A 15,501-nucleotide genomic window follows, 5' to 3' on the forward strand; every position below is an offset into this window, starting at 1 on the left:
GAAGCCCAATAAATATGTTTTGATGTTGTAATATTTAAACCTGGTAAGGTCATTATTTTACATAGAATAAAGTGTGTCCTCTCCCACTAAAATATTTATTAGTTTTTCCTGTCTTCCCAAGGTAGTGTGTGGAATCTGATACTGCCACATGCAAAATGACTGGTAATTCAGTTATATCTACAATTCAGTGCTTAGATTTTGTTCTATCTTGAAGTAGGAATACAGGTAAAATACAAGGCTTCCCCATCCCATTTTCAATTCTTCATCAGTTATATATATATATATATATATATATATATATTTTTTTTTTTTTTTTTGCGGTACGCGGGCCTCTCACTGTTGTGGCCTCTCCCGTTGCAGAGCACAGGCTCCGGACGCGCAGGCTCAGCGGCCATGGCTCATGGGCCCAGCTGCTCCACGGCATGTGGGATCTTCCCGGACCGGGGCACGAACCCGTGTCCCATGCATCGGCAGGCGGACACTCAACCACTGCGCCACCACGGAAGCTCTATATATATATTTTTTTTTATAAAAGTATATCTATGTATATTTGATATATATTTATAAAAATATGTATTTATCAAAAATTTTACGTGTTAAGAAGCCACCTTGATGGTTGCACACCGATGTGAATGTACTTACTGAATATTACACGTAAAAATTACACTGAGGGCTTCCCTGGTGGCGCAGTGGTTAAAAATCCGCCTGCCAATGCAGGAGACATGGGTTTGAGCCCTGGTCCAGGAAGATCCCACATGCCGTGGGGCAACTAAGCCTGTGCACCACAACTACTGAGCCTGCGCTTTAGAGCCCACGTGTCACAACTACTGAACCCGTGTGGCTAGAGCCCGTGCTCCACAACAAGAGGAGCCACCACAATGAGAAGCCCATGCACCGCAATGAAGAGTAGCCTCTGCTTGACACAACTAGAGAAAGCCCACGTGCAGCAACGAAGACTCAATGCAGCCAAAAAAAAAAAATTACACTGAACTGTACACATAAAAATGGTTAAAAGAGTAAATTTTATGTGATGTATCTTTTACCATTAAAAAAATAATTTAAAATGTTTTATTTTAAAAAATGCAATTGACTTGTGTATATGGACCTCGTAGTGTCATCTTTCTAAACTCCCTTATTAGTTCCAGTAGCTTTTGAAGGAATAGTCCTTAGGATGTTCTATGTACAATCATGTCTTATGTCTTCTGTAAATACAGTTTTATTCCTTTCTTAAAAAAAAAAAGATATCTCTACATTAACAAAGACTACCAGAATATAAAATCTTCTTTTCTGTACACTAAAATGCTTTTAAGATATGCCAAAGAGGAAGAATCATGACACAACAGATGTCAACTCAGATTAGGGAAGATGATAAGATTAAAATTACTTTGATTCAACACATGAGAACAATTTGAGAATGACTTTGCTTCAACATGTGATTAACAGAAAAACACCATTAAGTCATGTATCATTCCTGAGCCACAGAGGAACTATGGCAGAGGGAAGTGGACACAGGCTTTCCAGCGTTCCTTGGACTATCATCTTATTTGATCACGGGGTGATTCAACCAGGGAGCCCTGTTTGGTCTTGATCCATCCAGAAGACACACTCGATGACTTGCTTCTATCACAAATTTACAGATGGAGTTGAAGTAAGTAAGGGAAGGGACTCTGACAGTTCTCACTCGGAATCCTCAGAATAGACGCAGATCCCCCCTGAGAGCCTGCACAAAGGGACTGTCTGAGATCTGCAAACCCTGGGGTTCAACCGCCAAAGTCTTAAACTGGAGAGGTAAGGAGCCCGAGGGGCAGGCAGGCCAGGACTAAGAAAACAAGAACTCCAAAACACACAAACAAAAACCATTAATAAAAAGTGCTGGGGGGAGGGGGAAGGGTAAGCTGTGACAAAGCGAAAGAGAGGCATGGACATATATACAGTACCAAACGTAAGGTAGATAGATAGTGGGAAGCAGCCGCATAGCACAGGGAGATCAGCTCGGTGCTTTGTGACTGCCTGGAGGGGTGGGATAGGGAGGGTGGGAGGGATGGAGACGCAAGAGGGAAGGGATGTGGGAACAGATGTATATGTATGACTGATTCACTTTGTTATAAAGCAGAAACTAATAAAAAAAAAAGTGCTAGGGGCTTCCCTGGTGGCGCAGTGGTTGAGAGTCCGCCTGCCGATGCAGGGGACACGGGTTCGTGCCCCGATCCCGGAGGATCCCACATGCCGCGGAGCGGCTGGGCCCGCGAGCCATGGCCGCGGAGCCTGTGTGTCCGGAGCCTGTGCTCCGCAACGGGAGAGGCCACAGCAGTGAGAGGCCCGCATACAGCAAAAAAAAAAAAAAAAAAAAAAAAAAAAAAAAGTGCTAGGGCTGGATTTTCCAATTCTCAGTTAGACTGTTAAATAACTATTCTTAGAAATTTGTTGGGCTGATTTAACAAACCAAATGATAGAGATCAGGAAACTAAAACCATGTCAAAAGTTAATTTTTAATAATCTCCCAAATAGCTTTAATTAGCCAAATATACTAGCCCGGCATAGCTGGAGAGACATATTGATAGCATAATAAACACCAGTAGAGTCAAAATGGACTACAAATTTCAACATACATATAAAAACAGTGGAAGCCCTAGAAATAATAACTTAGTCCCAGATACTTGAGGAGATCAAATTATTAAATATAACATATTAAAGCAGTAACAGAAGATATTACATCTTACCACAGTGGAAATATTTTTTTTATTTCATCAGAAAAAAAAGCTGATTTAATTTTTTCATGGCTGGGAAAATAGGATCTTAAAAAGGAACTCTGACAAGAGCACCAACACAAATATGTCATGACTTAAACAGAAGTCTTTACTGTAAGAAGGAGAAAAAAATACAACTTTCACAATACAGAAAATACAGACCATGCACAATATTATTACCAGTAGATCATGCAAAGATATTTTTTGAAAAAGAAACAAGCCTCAGTTTCCTCATTCATGAAATGAAAAGTTGAAATAGACTGAGTATTTAGTGATCAAAATTTTTATGCGTTAACAACGCTATCTTGGACTTCCCTGGTGGCGCAGTGGTTAAGAATCCGCCTGCCCATGCAGGGGACACAGGTTCGAGCCCTAGTCCAGGAAGTTCCCACATGCCGCGGAGCAACTAAGCCTGTGTGCCCCAACTACTGAAGCCCACGCGCGTAGAGCCCGTGCTCCACAAAAAAGAGAAGCCACCGGAATGAGAAGCCCGCGGGCCACAACGAAGAGTAGCCCCCACTCGCCGCAACTAGAGAAAGCCCGTGCGCAGCAATGAAGACCCAACGCAGCCAAAAGTAAATAAATAAATAAATTTATAAAACAAAAAAACAAAAAACAAGCCATCTCGGGGGATAGGGAAGGATGGATTGCGAGTTTGGGGTTAGCAGATGCAAACGACTGCATATAGAATGGATAAAAAACAAGGTCCTACTGTATAGCACAGGGAACTATATTCAATTTCCAGTGATAAACCATAATGGAAAGAATATTAAAAAATGTATATATATGTATAACTGAATCGCTTTGCTATACAGCAGAAATTAACACATTATAAATCAACTATACTTCAATAAAAAAGAAAAAAAGAAGATATCTCGATGGTTGCACATCAGTGTGAATGTACTTAATGCCACTGAACTGTACATTTAAAAATAGTTATAATGGTAAATGAGCTATAGGGGTGACAGGAGTCCCCAGGCAACCCCTCCCGAGGAGAACTGCCTCTACCCTTCCCTTTCCTTAGGGTGTGGTTGTCATTTTCTCTGTGAACACTGTGGGGGAAAGGTTGAGAAGGCTTAATTAATAAATGATCTTTAGGTCCCATCCAGCTGTAGCATGCTGTCACTATGCCTCCAATAAATGAACATCGTAATGCACAGTGACAACAATTTGAACAGACAGAACCCCCATTCTACACAAAGGAGTTATAACAGATAATGAAAATGACAGAAACATTTCTATCTCTCTAAAAGCTACTTTTCTGGAAAGTACATTTAAAGAATATCAAGATTAAAAAAATTAAATACACTTTAAAGCAGGCATTCCTAGCAAAATGTGTTTTAGGGCAGACTGAAATGAGGGCCTAAGGTCATCCAGTTGATGGCTGTAACTGTAGCAATTACCGACAAAGAAAATGTCGCCATTACATTCTCCCCAGCCACAGTTACAGGGACAACATGGACATGAACTAAGGACAAACACAGAATCCTGAAACTGTCATCATGAAATACATAATTTCCAATAAGTAGTATAAAAAAAGGACGCAAAAAATACATAATAAAATCAAAAAATTGAAATTTGCCCCTATCCTTTCTCTAGTGGGTATAAAGATATTAAAACACAATCATTTATTCTTTTTTAATAAATTTATTTATTTGTTTGTTTATTTTTGGCTGCATTGGGTTTTTGTTGCTGCAAGCGGGCTTTTCTCTTTAGTTGCGGCGAGTGGGGGCTACTCTTCGTTGCAGTGTGCAGGCTTCTCATTAAGGTGGCTCCTCTTGTTGTGGAGCACGGGCTGTAGGTGCACATGCTTCAGTAGTTGTGGCACATGGGCTCAGTAGTTGTGGCTCAAGGGCTCTAGAGCGCAGCCTCAGTAGTTGCAGCGCACAGGCTTAGGTGCTCAGCAGCATGTGGGATCTTCCCAGACCAGGGCTCGAACCCGTGTCCCCTGTATTGGCAGGCGGATTCTTAACCACTGAGTCACCAGGGAAGCCCCAATCATTTATTCTTAAAATAGTGCATGATTTTTTTACAGAGCAGTGATGGCATACACAAATTTACCTTAGCATTCAAGAGATTCCTAAAAGAATGTTCTCAAATTTATACCTAGGATAAGTGCTTCACTTGAAATCAAGTATGAAGTACATAGGCTTCAATTATATGATCCTTGCTACTTTCTATGTTTTTAAATGTCCAAAATCAAAAGTTTGAAAGTTTAATTGTAGATTATATCTTTTTTTTTTTTTTTTTTTTTTTGGCAATATGTGGGCCTGTCACTGTTGTGGCCTCTCCCGTTGTGGAGCACAGGCTCCGGGCACGCAGGCTCAGTGGCCATGGCTCACGGGCCCAGCCGCTCTGTGGCATGTGGGATCTTCCCGGACTGGGGCACGAACCTGTGTCCCCTACATTGGCAGGCGGACTCTCAACCACTGCGCCACCAGGGAAGCCCCTCTTGTTATTTTTTAACAAGTCTCTAAGTGATGCTGATCCTGCTGGGCCAGAACCATATCTGAGGAGCATAGCTAGAGAGCAACGGCTTTCAAACTGAGATGCGTGAGAATCATGGGGAGGGCTCCTTAAACCAGATTGTTGGGCCCCACCCCCAGATCTGAGGTGGGGTATGAAATTCTACATTACTTTTTTTTTTTTTTTTTTTTTGGCCGCAGCAGACCCTGACCACGGAATGAACCCAGGCAGTGAAAGCACGAAGTCCTAACAACTGGACTGCCAGGGAATTCCCTGCATTTCTAACAAGTTCCCAGGCAATGCTGATGTTGCTTGTCTGGGATCCACACTTTGAGAATCACTGCTCTCAAGGAAAGAATATTAGATTGGGAGAGAGAACACTTGGGTCTAACCTCCTCTCTGTTACTAACTGGCCCTCTGACTCTATCAGGTAGAAATGCAGTCAGCTGCAATTAAAAGAGCATTCAATTAAGAGTAGCTTAAATAAATTGTAGTTTGTTTTTCTCACTTGGTAAATCCAGAGGTGGGGAGTCCAGGGTTGAGGTACCTATTAGGAAGCCATCAAGGACACATGGCCTTTCTATCTTTGTGCTCTTCCATCACTAATGTGTGGCTTTTTGTGCTCATGGACACAAGACAGCTGTTGAACCAAGTTCCAAGCAGAAGGAAGGGAATAGAGCAAAGGTGGAAGGGGCAACCGGCTGCACTTGCCCTTCTGAAAAAGTTTTCCCAGGAGTCTCGCTCCATGGCTCCTGCTTACATCTCACTGGCCAGAACTGAGGCAACCATAGACCAATCATTGGAAGGTGACTAGACAGAGGGGATTGGACTCGCCAACCAACAACGTCTACCACAGTGATCTAAGACACAGACACAGATCTGAATATAACAACAAGACAAACAGAAGCTCCAAAACCTAAGTACACATCTCAGCTCTCTGATCCCCAGTCTCCTCATTTGTAAAGTGTATGAGGTACACTACTGGCATTTTGGCAGGACAATTCACCCACAGTGTGGGTCTGTCCTGTACATTGCAGGACATTTAGTATCTCTGATCTCTAGGTACTCAGTATTGCCCACCCCCACCTTTGTGATAAAACCAAACAGGCCTCTGCTGTTTTGCTGCTGATGCCTCCAGTTGGGGTGCAGCACGGTAGGGGACTATCTTCTGGGGTTGGAAACCATCGTACTATATGGTGTCTGGTCCAAAATCAAGTGATTCTTCCTGGCCTCTTCGATAAAGGCTAGTGGTTTTGTTTTTTTTTTTCTTTTGTTTGTTTGTTTGTTTGAAGCCCTGGCTACACAGCAGGAGCATGGGTCCTCACTTTTCACCTCATGGTGGGTAGGCATTTTTCATCTCCTTATTACTATTTTTAGACATTACTTTTTTTTTGGAAGTATAGTTTATTTACAATGTTGTGTTAGTTTCTGGTGTATAGCAAAGTGATTCAGATATATATAGATATACAGGTATATTGTTTTTCAGATTCTTTTCTATTATAGTTTATTGTAAGATATTGAATATAGTTCCCTGTGCTATACAGTAGGACCTCATTGTTTATCCATTCTAAATGTAATAGTTTGCATCTACCAACCCCAAACTCCCAGTCCATCCCTCTCCCCGCTTCCCCCTTGGCAACCAGAAGTCTGATCTCTATGTCTATGAGTCTATTTCTATTTTGTAGACAGGTTCATTTGTGCCATTTATATTCCACATATAAGTGAAATCATATGGTATTTGTCTTTCTCTTTCTGACGTCCTTCACTTAGTATGCTAGTGTCTAGGTCCATCCATGTTGCTGCAAGTGGCATTATTTCATTCTTTTTTATGGCTGAGTAATAATCCATTGTGTATGTGTACCACATCTTATTTATCCATTCATCTGTTGGACATTTAGGTTGCTTCCATGTCTTGGCTATTGTAAATAGTGCTGCTATGAACACTGGGGTGTATGTATTTTTTCAAATTAGAGTTATCTCTGGATATGTGCCCAGGAGTGGAATTGCTGGATCATATGGCAACTCTATTTTTAGTTTTTTAAGGAACCTTCATACTGTTCTCCACAGTGGCTGCACCAATTTACATTCCCACCAGCAGTGTAGAAGGGCTCCTTTTTCTCCACATCCTCTCCAGCATTTGTTATTTGTAGACCAGGCCATCCTGACTAGTGTGAGGTGGTACTTCATTGTAGTTTTGATTTACATTTCTCTAATAATTAGAGATGTTGAGCATCTTTTCATGTGCCTATTGGCTATCTGGATTCCTCTTTGGAGAAATGTCTATTTGGGTCTTCTGCCCACTTTTGATTGGGTTGTGGTTTTTTTGTTATTGAGCTGTATGAGCTGTTTGTATATTTTGAAAATTAAGCCCTTGTCAGTTGCATTGTTTGTAAATATTTTCTCCCAGTCCATAGGTTTAGACAATTACCCTTTTACCTTGTTGAAAAAGCCCTCCTCCTCCTTTTTTTTAATAAATTTATTTATTTTTGGCTGTGTTGGGTCTTCATTGCTGCACGCAGGCTTTCTCTAGTTGCAGCGAGTGGAGGCTACTCTTTGATGCGGTGTGCGGGCTTCTCACTGTGGCAGCTTCTCTTGTTGCAGAGCACGGGCTCTAGGCATGCAGGCTTCAGTAGTTGCAGCATGTGGGCTCAGTAGTTGTGGCTCGCAGGCTCTAGAGCACAGTCTCAGTAGTTGTGGCACATGGACTTAGTTGCTCCGTGGCATGTGGGATCTTTGCGGACCAGGGCTTGAACCCACGTCCCCTGCATTGGCAGGTGGATTCTTAACCACTGCGCTACCAGGGAAGCACCCCTCTTCCTCCTTTGAGGCACATGTTATCCACCACCACACTCTTCTACTGCTTGCTCCAAAGACCTACCTACTTCCAAATCATCCTTCCACATTCTCCAGACCTTCCTCTCCACTCCAAGCCTCACCATCCTATGGATGGTCCTGACTGTACTGGCTGTTCCCTGACCTCCTCACCTCCAATGCCCTTTACCACTTCTCTACTTGTCACCCACACTATGGACAGACCTCAGCACTTGCCATCCCACAAACGATTCCTTAACTTCAAACTTGACTGGCTCATTCTTGCACCACAGCTTCCTGCACCTCCACCTTCTCATTCCCTTTGTCCCATTATTCTTTGAAATGTTGATTTCACTCTCCCAAGCAATCAGCCCCTTCCTAGCTTTACATTCTTGTCCGGGGAGTCTGGATAATCGGATCCATCCCTCCTTTATTCCCCAGATCTTTACCTCATCCTCCTGGTAAAACCCAGCCCTGGCTCTCACTGGTCTGCCTCTGACACCCACATTTGGGCAGCTGAACACTGCCCCAGGCAGCGTACCCCACCCCACGGACTATTGCCTTGACATCCTGATGGTCCCTAACTGCCCCAACCTTCTCCAGCCACTGGGCTGGGAGTCCTTCTACTTGTCCTTGTAAGCCCTCTCTTCTGCTCCCTACCTTTGTCACCTCCCCTCTCACTCTCACTCGAAGCAGATAACTTCACTCCTACTTGACAGTGAAAATAGAAGCCACCAGGCAGAATCCCCCTCAACTTCCTGCCCCCCACTCCCACCCCACTAAAACACTTATTTTTATCCGCATGCATTCTTTCCTCCCTTTCATTGTGGGAAAAGCTTCCTTCCTGTAGTTAATCCCTCCACCTGAGCCCTGCATCCCAATAGCTCCAGTCTCCTCAGGGACTTGGTTCTTAAAATCCTCTCTGTCCCTTCAGTATTTCAACATGATGTTGAAATACGGAGGCTTTTGCAAGCTTCTCCCATGTTCTAAAAAGCAGTGTTCCCCAGACACTACATTCCCACCTCCTCTGTAAAAGTCTCCCTTTCTCTCTTTTCCCCTTTAAAGCTGGAATTCTTAAACTTTTTTCACACCACGGATGCTTTTGGCAGTCTGGTAGATTTCTGAATGCATACAACAATATACATAGAATTACCATGGAAACCAATTATATTGAAATACAGTTGTTACAATAGATTAAAATTTGTGACACAGTAATACATGTGCTTCTTTCATTTTATTTTTCTGTCATCCATGAATGCATTAAATAATGAGATACTGGGACTTACCTGGTGGTCCAGGGGCTAAGACTCCGAGCTCCCAATGCAGGGGGCCCGGGTTAGATTCCTGGTCAGTGAACTAGATCCCACATGCCACAACTAAGAGTTAGCATGCCGCAACTAAAGATCCTGCATGCCACAACTAAAAGATCTGACACATGGCGACGAAGATCTCACATGCTGCAACTGAGACTCGATGCAGCCAAATAAATAAATAAATATTTTTAAAAGAAAATAAATACATAAGATCTTGAAGTGAGTCTAATAACTCCCATATTCGCAAGCAGTGATGATTATAAACAATATCTTGCAACATCTGCATCAATTGGCATGTGATCTAAAAATAGCTGTGATTTTTACAGGTGACAAAGTCACAGTCACTGCTAATACTCGTGAAGTGTGATGCCTACAGTTATAATGGAAGGGAAGGCTACATTTTAATTAGAGGTGAGTGAAAAATCAAAATATAATTTTCTTCTCATCCAAGTTCATGGATTCCCCTGAATTCTATTCATAGACCCCTTGGAGGGGATCAGTGAGCCCCAGATTAAAGCCCCTGTTTTAAAGTCTATACTCCCTGCCCACCTCATCTTTCATTCATGTCTTAATTTTAGGATTTATTAGTGCCAACTATGTATAAGGGTAAGTAACCTTTTGCAATCTAGTTTTTTTTTTTTTTTCTTTTTTGCGGTACACGGGCCTCTCACCGTTGTGGCCTCTCCCGTTGTGGAGCACAGGCTCCGGACGCGCAGGCTCAGCGGCCATGGCTCACGGGCCCAGCCGCTCCGCAGCATGTGGGATCTTCCCGGACCGGGGCACGCACCCGTGTCCCCTGCATCGGCAGGCGGACCCTCAACCACTGCGCCACCAGGGAAGCCCTGCAATCTCGTTTTTATTCTCGTCGCCCGGGGTCACTATCCTCATCCAAGTCACCAGTGCTCCCCCACACTAGAAGGACGCTTTTCTATCTCCAGATGACTCCATCTCCCTGCAGCCTCAAATGTCACATCATTTCCTCCTTGGAAATTTCTCCTTCCTAGGCTTCTGCAGTATCCTTCTCTATGGCCATGCCTCCAGCTGCGAGTAAAAAAAAAATTAAAAAAAAAGATTTAAACTATAAGGAAATATCCCACATTTTAATAGGTCCAGATATGAGGCAGCTCCAGGGCTGATTCACTGGATGGCTCAGCAGCAGCATCAGGGACCCAGGTGCCTCCATCTTTCTGCTCTACCACCCTCAGCACGATGGCTCATCCTCAGCATGCTCTCTGCACAGTTAAAAGAAGACTGTTGCGGGCTTCCTTGGTGGCGCAGTGGTTGAGAGTCCGCCTGCCGATGCAGGGCACACGGGTTCGTGCCCCGGTCCGGGAAGATCCCACATGCCGTGGAGCGGCTGGGCCCGTGAGCCATGGCTGCTGAGCCTGTGCATCCGGAGCCTGTGCTCCGCAATGGCAGAGGCCACAGCAGTGAGAGGCCCGCGTACCGCCAAAAAAAAAAAAAAAAAAAAAAAAGACTGTTGCAGTTCCAGGTGCCAACATGCAATTTTTAAAATAAATGTATTTATTTTATTGACTTATTTTTGGCTGCATTGGGTCTTCATGGCTGCACACGCGGGCTTTCTCTAGTTGAGCAGGGGCTACTCTTCGTTGCTGTGCGCGGGCTTCTCATTGCAGTGGCTTCTCTTGTTGGGAGCACGGGCTCTAGGTGCGTGGGCTTCAGTAGTTGTGGCTCACGGGCTCTAGAGCGCAGGTCAGTAGTTGTGGTGCATGGGCTTAGTTGCTCCGCGGCATGGGGATTTTCCCGGAGCAGGGCTCAGACCTGTGTTCTTTTTTAAAAATTTATTTATTTTAATTAATTTATTTTTGGCTGCGCTGTGTCTTCATTGCTGCACGTGGGCTTTCTCTAGTTGCGGCGAGTGGGGTCTTCTCTTGTGGAGCACGGGCTCTAGGCGCACAGGCTTCAGTAGTTGTGGCACGAGGGCTCACCAGTTGTGGCTCACAGGCTCTAGAGTGCCGGCTCAGTAGTTGTGGAGCACAGGCTTACCTGCTCCGCGGCATGTGGGATCTTCCCGGACCAGGGCTCGAACCTGTGTCCCCCCCTGCATTGGCAGGTAGATTCTTAATCACTGCACCACCAGGGAAGCCCCCCAACATGCAATGGAAGAAGAGAGTGTGTCTCTTCCTTTCTTTTCTTTTTGGCCACGCCTCGCACCTTGCAGGATCTTAGTTCCCCCCCGCCCAGAGATTGAACTCGGGCCTCAGCAGTGAAAGCGCCGAAAGCTAACCACTGGACCGCCAGGGAATTCCCTCTTCCTATCTATTTTTATCCAGTGAGGAGACATTCCCCAGAAGACCCCAGAAGTCTTTCCTTACATCTCACTGACCTAAATTGCATCACATGTCCCTTCCTACATCAGTCGCTGGCAAGGAAACTGTGATAACCATAGTTAGCTTGGATTAATCAGGATTTACTGCTGCTTGGAGGAAAGGTGGAATGCAGAACAAAATCAGGGCTCTGCCAGGAATGAAGAGGGTAGGCAATCAAACCTCACTGATGTGCACTAGTTTTTCTTCTGCCTTTTGCTTGCTCCTTCATTTTTCTTTGCAATACAGTCTTCCTACCCCTTAGGTGTTGTATTCTATCAGGTTCTATTCCAGTCCTCTTCCAAGCTAGGACCATCCCACACCATGCAGTCTCCCTGAGTGACCCTATTCAGGCCTATAGCTTTAACTGCCACTTGGGTACAGCCGACTCTCCACCCAGACATTGCTCCTTAGTTCTAGGCCTGTGTATTCCCTGCTGCGTACTGGCCCCTGACTTCCATCTGGATATTCTTCAGGCCTCTCGAACTCAACCTGTGCAAACACACTCCTCCTGAGTTCCCTGTGTCTCAGTACACGGCCCTACCTTCACCCAACATCCCAAGATTGAAACCTGTCCACTCAGACTCTTCCCTCTCCCTTACCCCCATGACACGTTCAGTCGTCTTGAACTGCTGTAGATTCTCTCCACTCAGTATCTCTAAACTCTGTCCCTTGGGCAGGGCCCTCCTCATTTCAGGCCTGGCTGGTAACCTTGCCTCTTGCTCCACTCCATGCCTGTCTTGCTGACACCAGCTGATACCTCCCAGTCCCTGAGACACACCCTCATTTCCAAACCTCACACCTCTGCCTCCTTACTTCCCAAGATACCCATGCTCCTGGCATACTGCGGGCCTGGCATCCAGGAAAGGCCAGAGACGAAGGTGCATCCAAAATAATGTCTTATTGGGAATTCCCTGGCGGTCCAGTGGTTAGGACCCCGTGCTTTCACTGCCGAGGGCCCAGGTTCAATCCCTGGTTGTAGAACTAAGATCCCTCATGCCACAAGGTGAGGCAAAAAAAAAAAAAAGTCAAAATTATGTCTTATTCAACCTGGAATGTTCAATAAATGCTTAGGACATATACAAACTTGTTAGTTGACAAATGCTACATTTATTATCCGACACAAACCAAGGCCTCAGACAAAGGAATGCCACATCCCATTACATTATCGTAACCTGGATCAGAGAATATGGAGCCAAGCAAATTAAACTCAACACTCAATAATCAAGCCATGGGTAATGAACTTGAGACCCTATGAGAAGGACCACAAACCTGGGCCTTCTGTTCAACCTCAACAGGAGTCAGATCTGAAACTGAATCTGTAGGATCATCACAAAGTAATTAGGTTTTAATTTTTTCAAATGTATTTAAAGCAATCACTCATTTTGTTTTTACTCTGAATAAGATCTTCATCTGTAGCAGCAGCTGCCAAGCTATACCTGAGTTCCAATTGCATCTCGTGATAGTAACAGCGGCTAATATTTGTTGAGCGTTGACTATGTCAGGCACTGTGCTAAGTGCGCATGCATCATCTCATTTAACCCAGATAAACAGGTCAGTTCTCAGCAGAAATGGAAAGCACAGCCTGCTAATAACTGGGAGGATTTATGTTCAGCTCTGCTAATGTACACAAGCATCTCAGTTTCCAACCCATTTCTACAGACTTGGAGGAGGCTCTAACTTGTCAGAGATGGCTTCTTAGAGAAAACTTACACTGCAACTTCTCCAACTCAGAGAAATTCACACGTTCTAACCTGTTTGCCTGTAAACTAAGGTTTGAAGGAAGCTTTCCCACTTCTGGGAGACTAGAAGGAGGAGCAAGGCACTGTTATTAACCAAGAAAAGGCTGAAATTAAAGTCTCGCGTTTCACAAGTGTTCATAAACTGCTTTCAGCTTATTATTTTAAAGAAAGCAAACAGCCGTTCCAGAGTCACAAGGAGGGGAGGGCTGGCAAGTTCACCCGCACCTCAGAAGCCTTCCACTTCACCTGGGCAGACTCGGAGAGGGGCCTGGCTAAGCCTCTGAAGACAGGCAGCCCCAAGGAGCGGATCTGTCGGGGGAGGGGAGCTTCGGGGCTGAAGGAGGAGCTCCGTCCCCACCCTCAAACTTCAAAGGGAGCAGCCAGATCTTCCCTGAAAAGGCTGGGCTGCAGATCCTCCAGGAGGTCGCTGGAGCTCTTCCGACAGCCCGGCGGGAGCTGGAGGGAGCGGGCGGGGAGGCCCGGTGGGGTGAGGGGAGGGAAACTGAGCCCAGGAGGGGGCAGGCGTGGGGCGAGCCAGAGGCTTCTAAAGAAGCCCTGAAGATTCTTGGCGGCCGGAGCTGGAAGGCGGCCGAGTTCTCTTTTGAAAAAAGAGAGAGAGAGAAAACAACAACAACAACAACAACAAAGAAACCAAAAAAACACCTCGTCTGAGCATGACTCTTGGCCGTGGTGCTTTCACTAGCGCCTCTGCAACGGCTCCCAGAGAAAGCTCGCCAGACGGGGACAGACCGACAGCCCAACTGAGCGGAAGAGCGGCCAGAAGCCGGCCCAGGTCGGAGCGGGTGCTTGGAAGTTTGGGGTGGGGGTGAGGGCGGACTGCACCGACGCTGCCATAATTGGTTCAGAGACAATTGGCCATCCATATGGAAAAGATAAAGTAGATCCCTATCTTACAGCAGGCCTCCAAATAAGTTCCAGATGCACTAAAGACCTAGAGGAAACAAGCAAAACTACTATGGGGCTTTGGGAAGAAAACACAGGACAGCTTTATAATAGTGGGAGAAGGGACAGTTCCTTTAACAAGGTCTAAAACGTGCAAAATGTAAATGAAGAGATGGATAACTTTGTCTACGTTAAAATGAAAATCGTCTCTAAGGCGAAAGATATCACACGCAAAGTGTAAAGACAAGCCACAGACCCCATAATATTTGCAACCCATACAACCAAGAAGAAATTCGTAGAATATCTTAAAATGTCTAAGAGGAACAGCTCAATAGAAAAAAAAAAATGGGCAAAGGAAATGAACAGGCAATTCCAGAAGGTCAGTTACAAAAGAAAATTGAATCAACTTTACTTGTGATCATAACTGGAAGTTACAACCATGAGATTCCATTGAGCATCTGTGGGATTGACAAAAATTAAGATCTGATAACCTGTGTGGAACCGAGTACAGAGAAATGAGAATTATGTTGCTAGTAAAAGTGTAAATTGTACAACCATCTAGGAAAAAATATGCCAAACCTTGTAAAGTTGAAGCTGCACAAGCTCTCGGTAGAGATATTTTCCTCCACATTCACAAGTGGACGAGTCCTGTACTCACTCGATGTAAGAGAGAATAGTGGAAACAATCTAACTGGCCCTGTGTGGAAATAGAATAGACTGGTTTTATTCATCCAATGAAATACTTTGAAGCAGTTAAAAGGAATGAAATAAACCTACATGTGTCAACATGGCTAAATCACAAAATCTAATGTAGGGTGAAAAAAACCAGGTTACAAAAGGATATCACACTCTGATACCATTTATGTAAAATTTCAAAACAAAAAAATATATAGTAAAAATATAAAATCATGCTTGTATGTTTAAAAATTTTTTAATTTAAAATAAAATAGAAAAAAAATAAAAATAAATAAAATAGAAACCACAATGAGATACCACTTCACAGTCATTAAGATGTCTACTTTTTTCTTTTTTAAGTAACAAGTGTTGGCAAGGATGTGGAGAAGTTGGAACTCTTGTGCATTGCTGGTGGGAAATGTAAAATGGTGCACCCACTGTGGAAAATGGTATGGCAATTCCTCAAAAAAAGTAAACACAGAATTATCCTATGATCCAGCAATTCTGCTTCTGGGCA

The 15,501-nt window shown here is 44.3% G+C and overlaps 1 protein-coding gene across 1 annotated transcript in view; it reads right to left on the reverse strand.

The window, feature by feature from the left end:
• RETREG3 (reticulophagy regulator family member 3) overlaps positions 1 to 14,958 on the reverse strand; it is a 57,955-nt gene extending 42,997 nt beyond the window's left edge. The window contains exon 1 of the mRNA XM_060081818.1: positions 14,889 to 14,958. The gene's annotated coding sequence lies outside the window, so the exon portion shown is untranslated. The remainder of the gene's footprint in view (positions 1 to 14,888) is intronic.
• Between the last annotated feature and the right edge of the window lie 543 nt (positions 14,959 to 15,501).

The sequence above is a fragment of the Mesoplodon densirostris genome, chromosome 18 (assembly GCF_025265405.1).
Source record: "Mesoplodon densirostris isolate mMesDen1 chromosome 18, mMesDen1 primary haplotype, whole genome shotgun sequence".
Taxonomy (NCBI): Eukaryota; Metazoa; Chordata; class Mammalia; order Artiodactyla; family Ziphiidae; genus Mesoplodon; species Mesoplodon densirostris.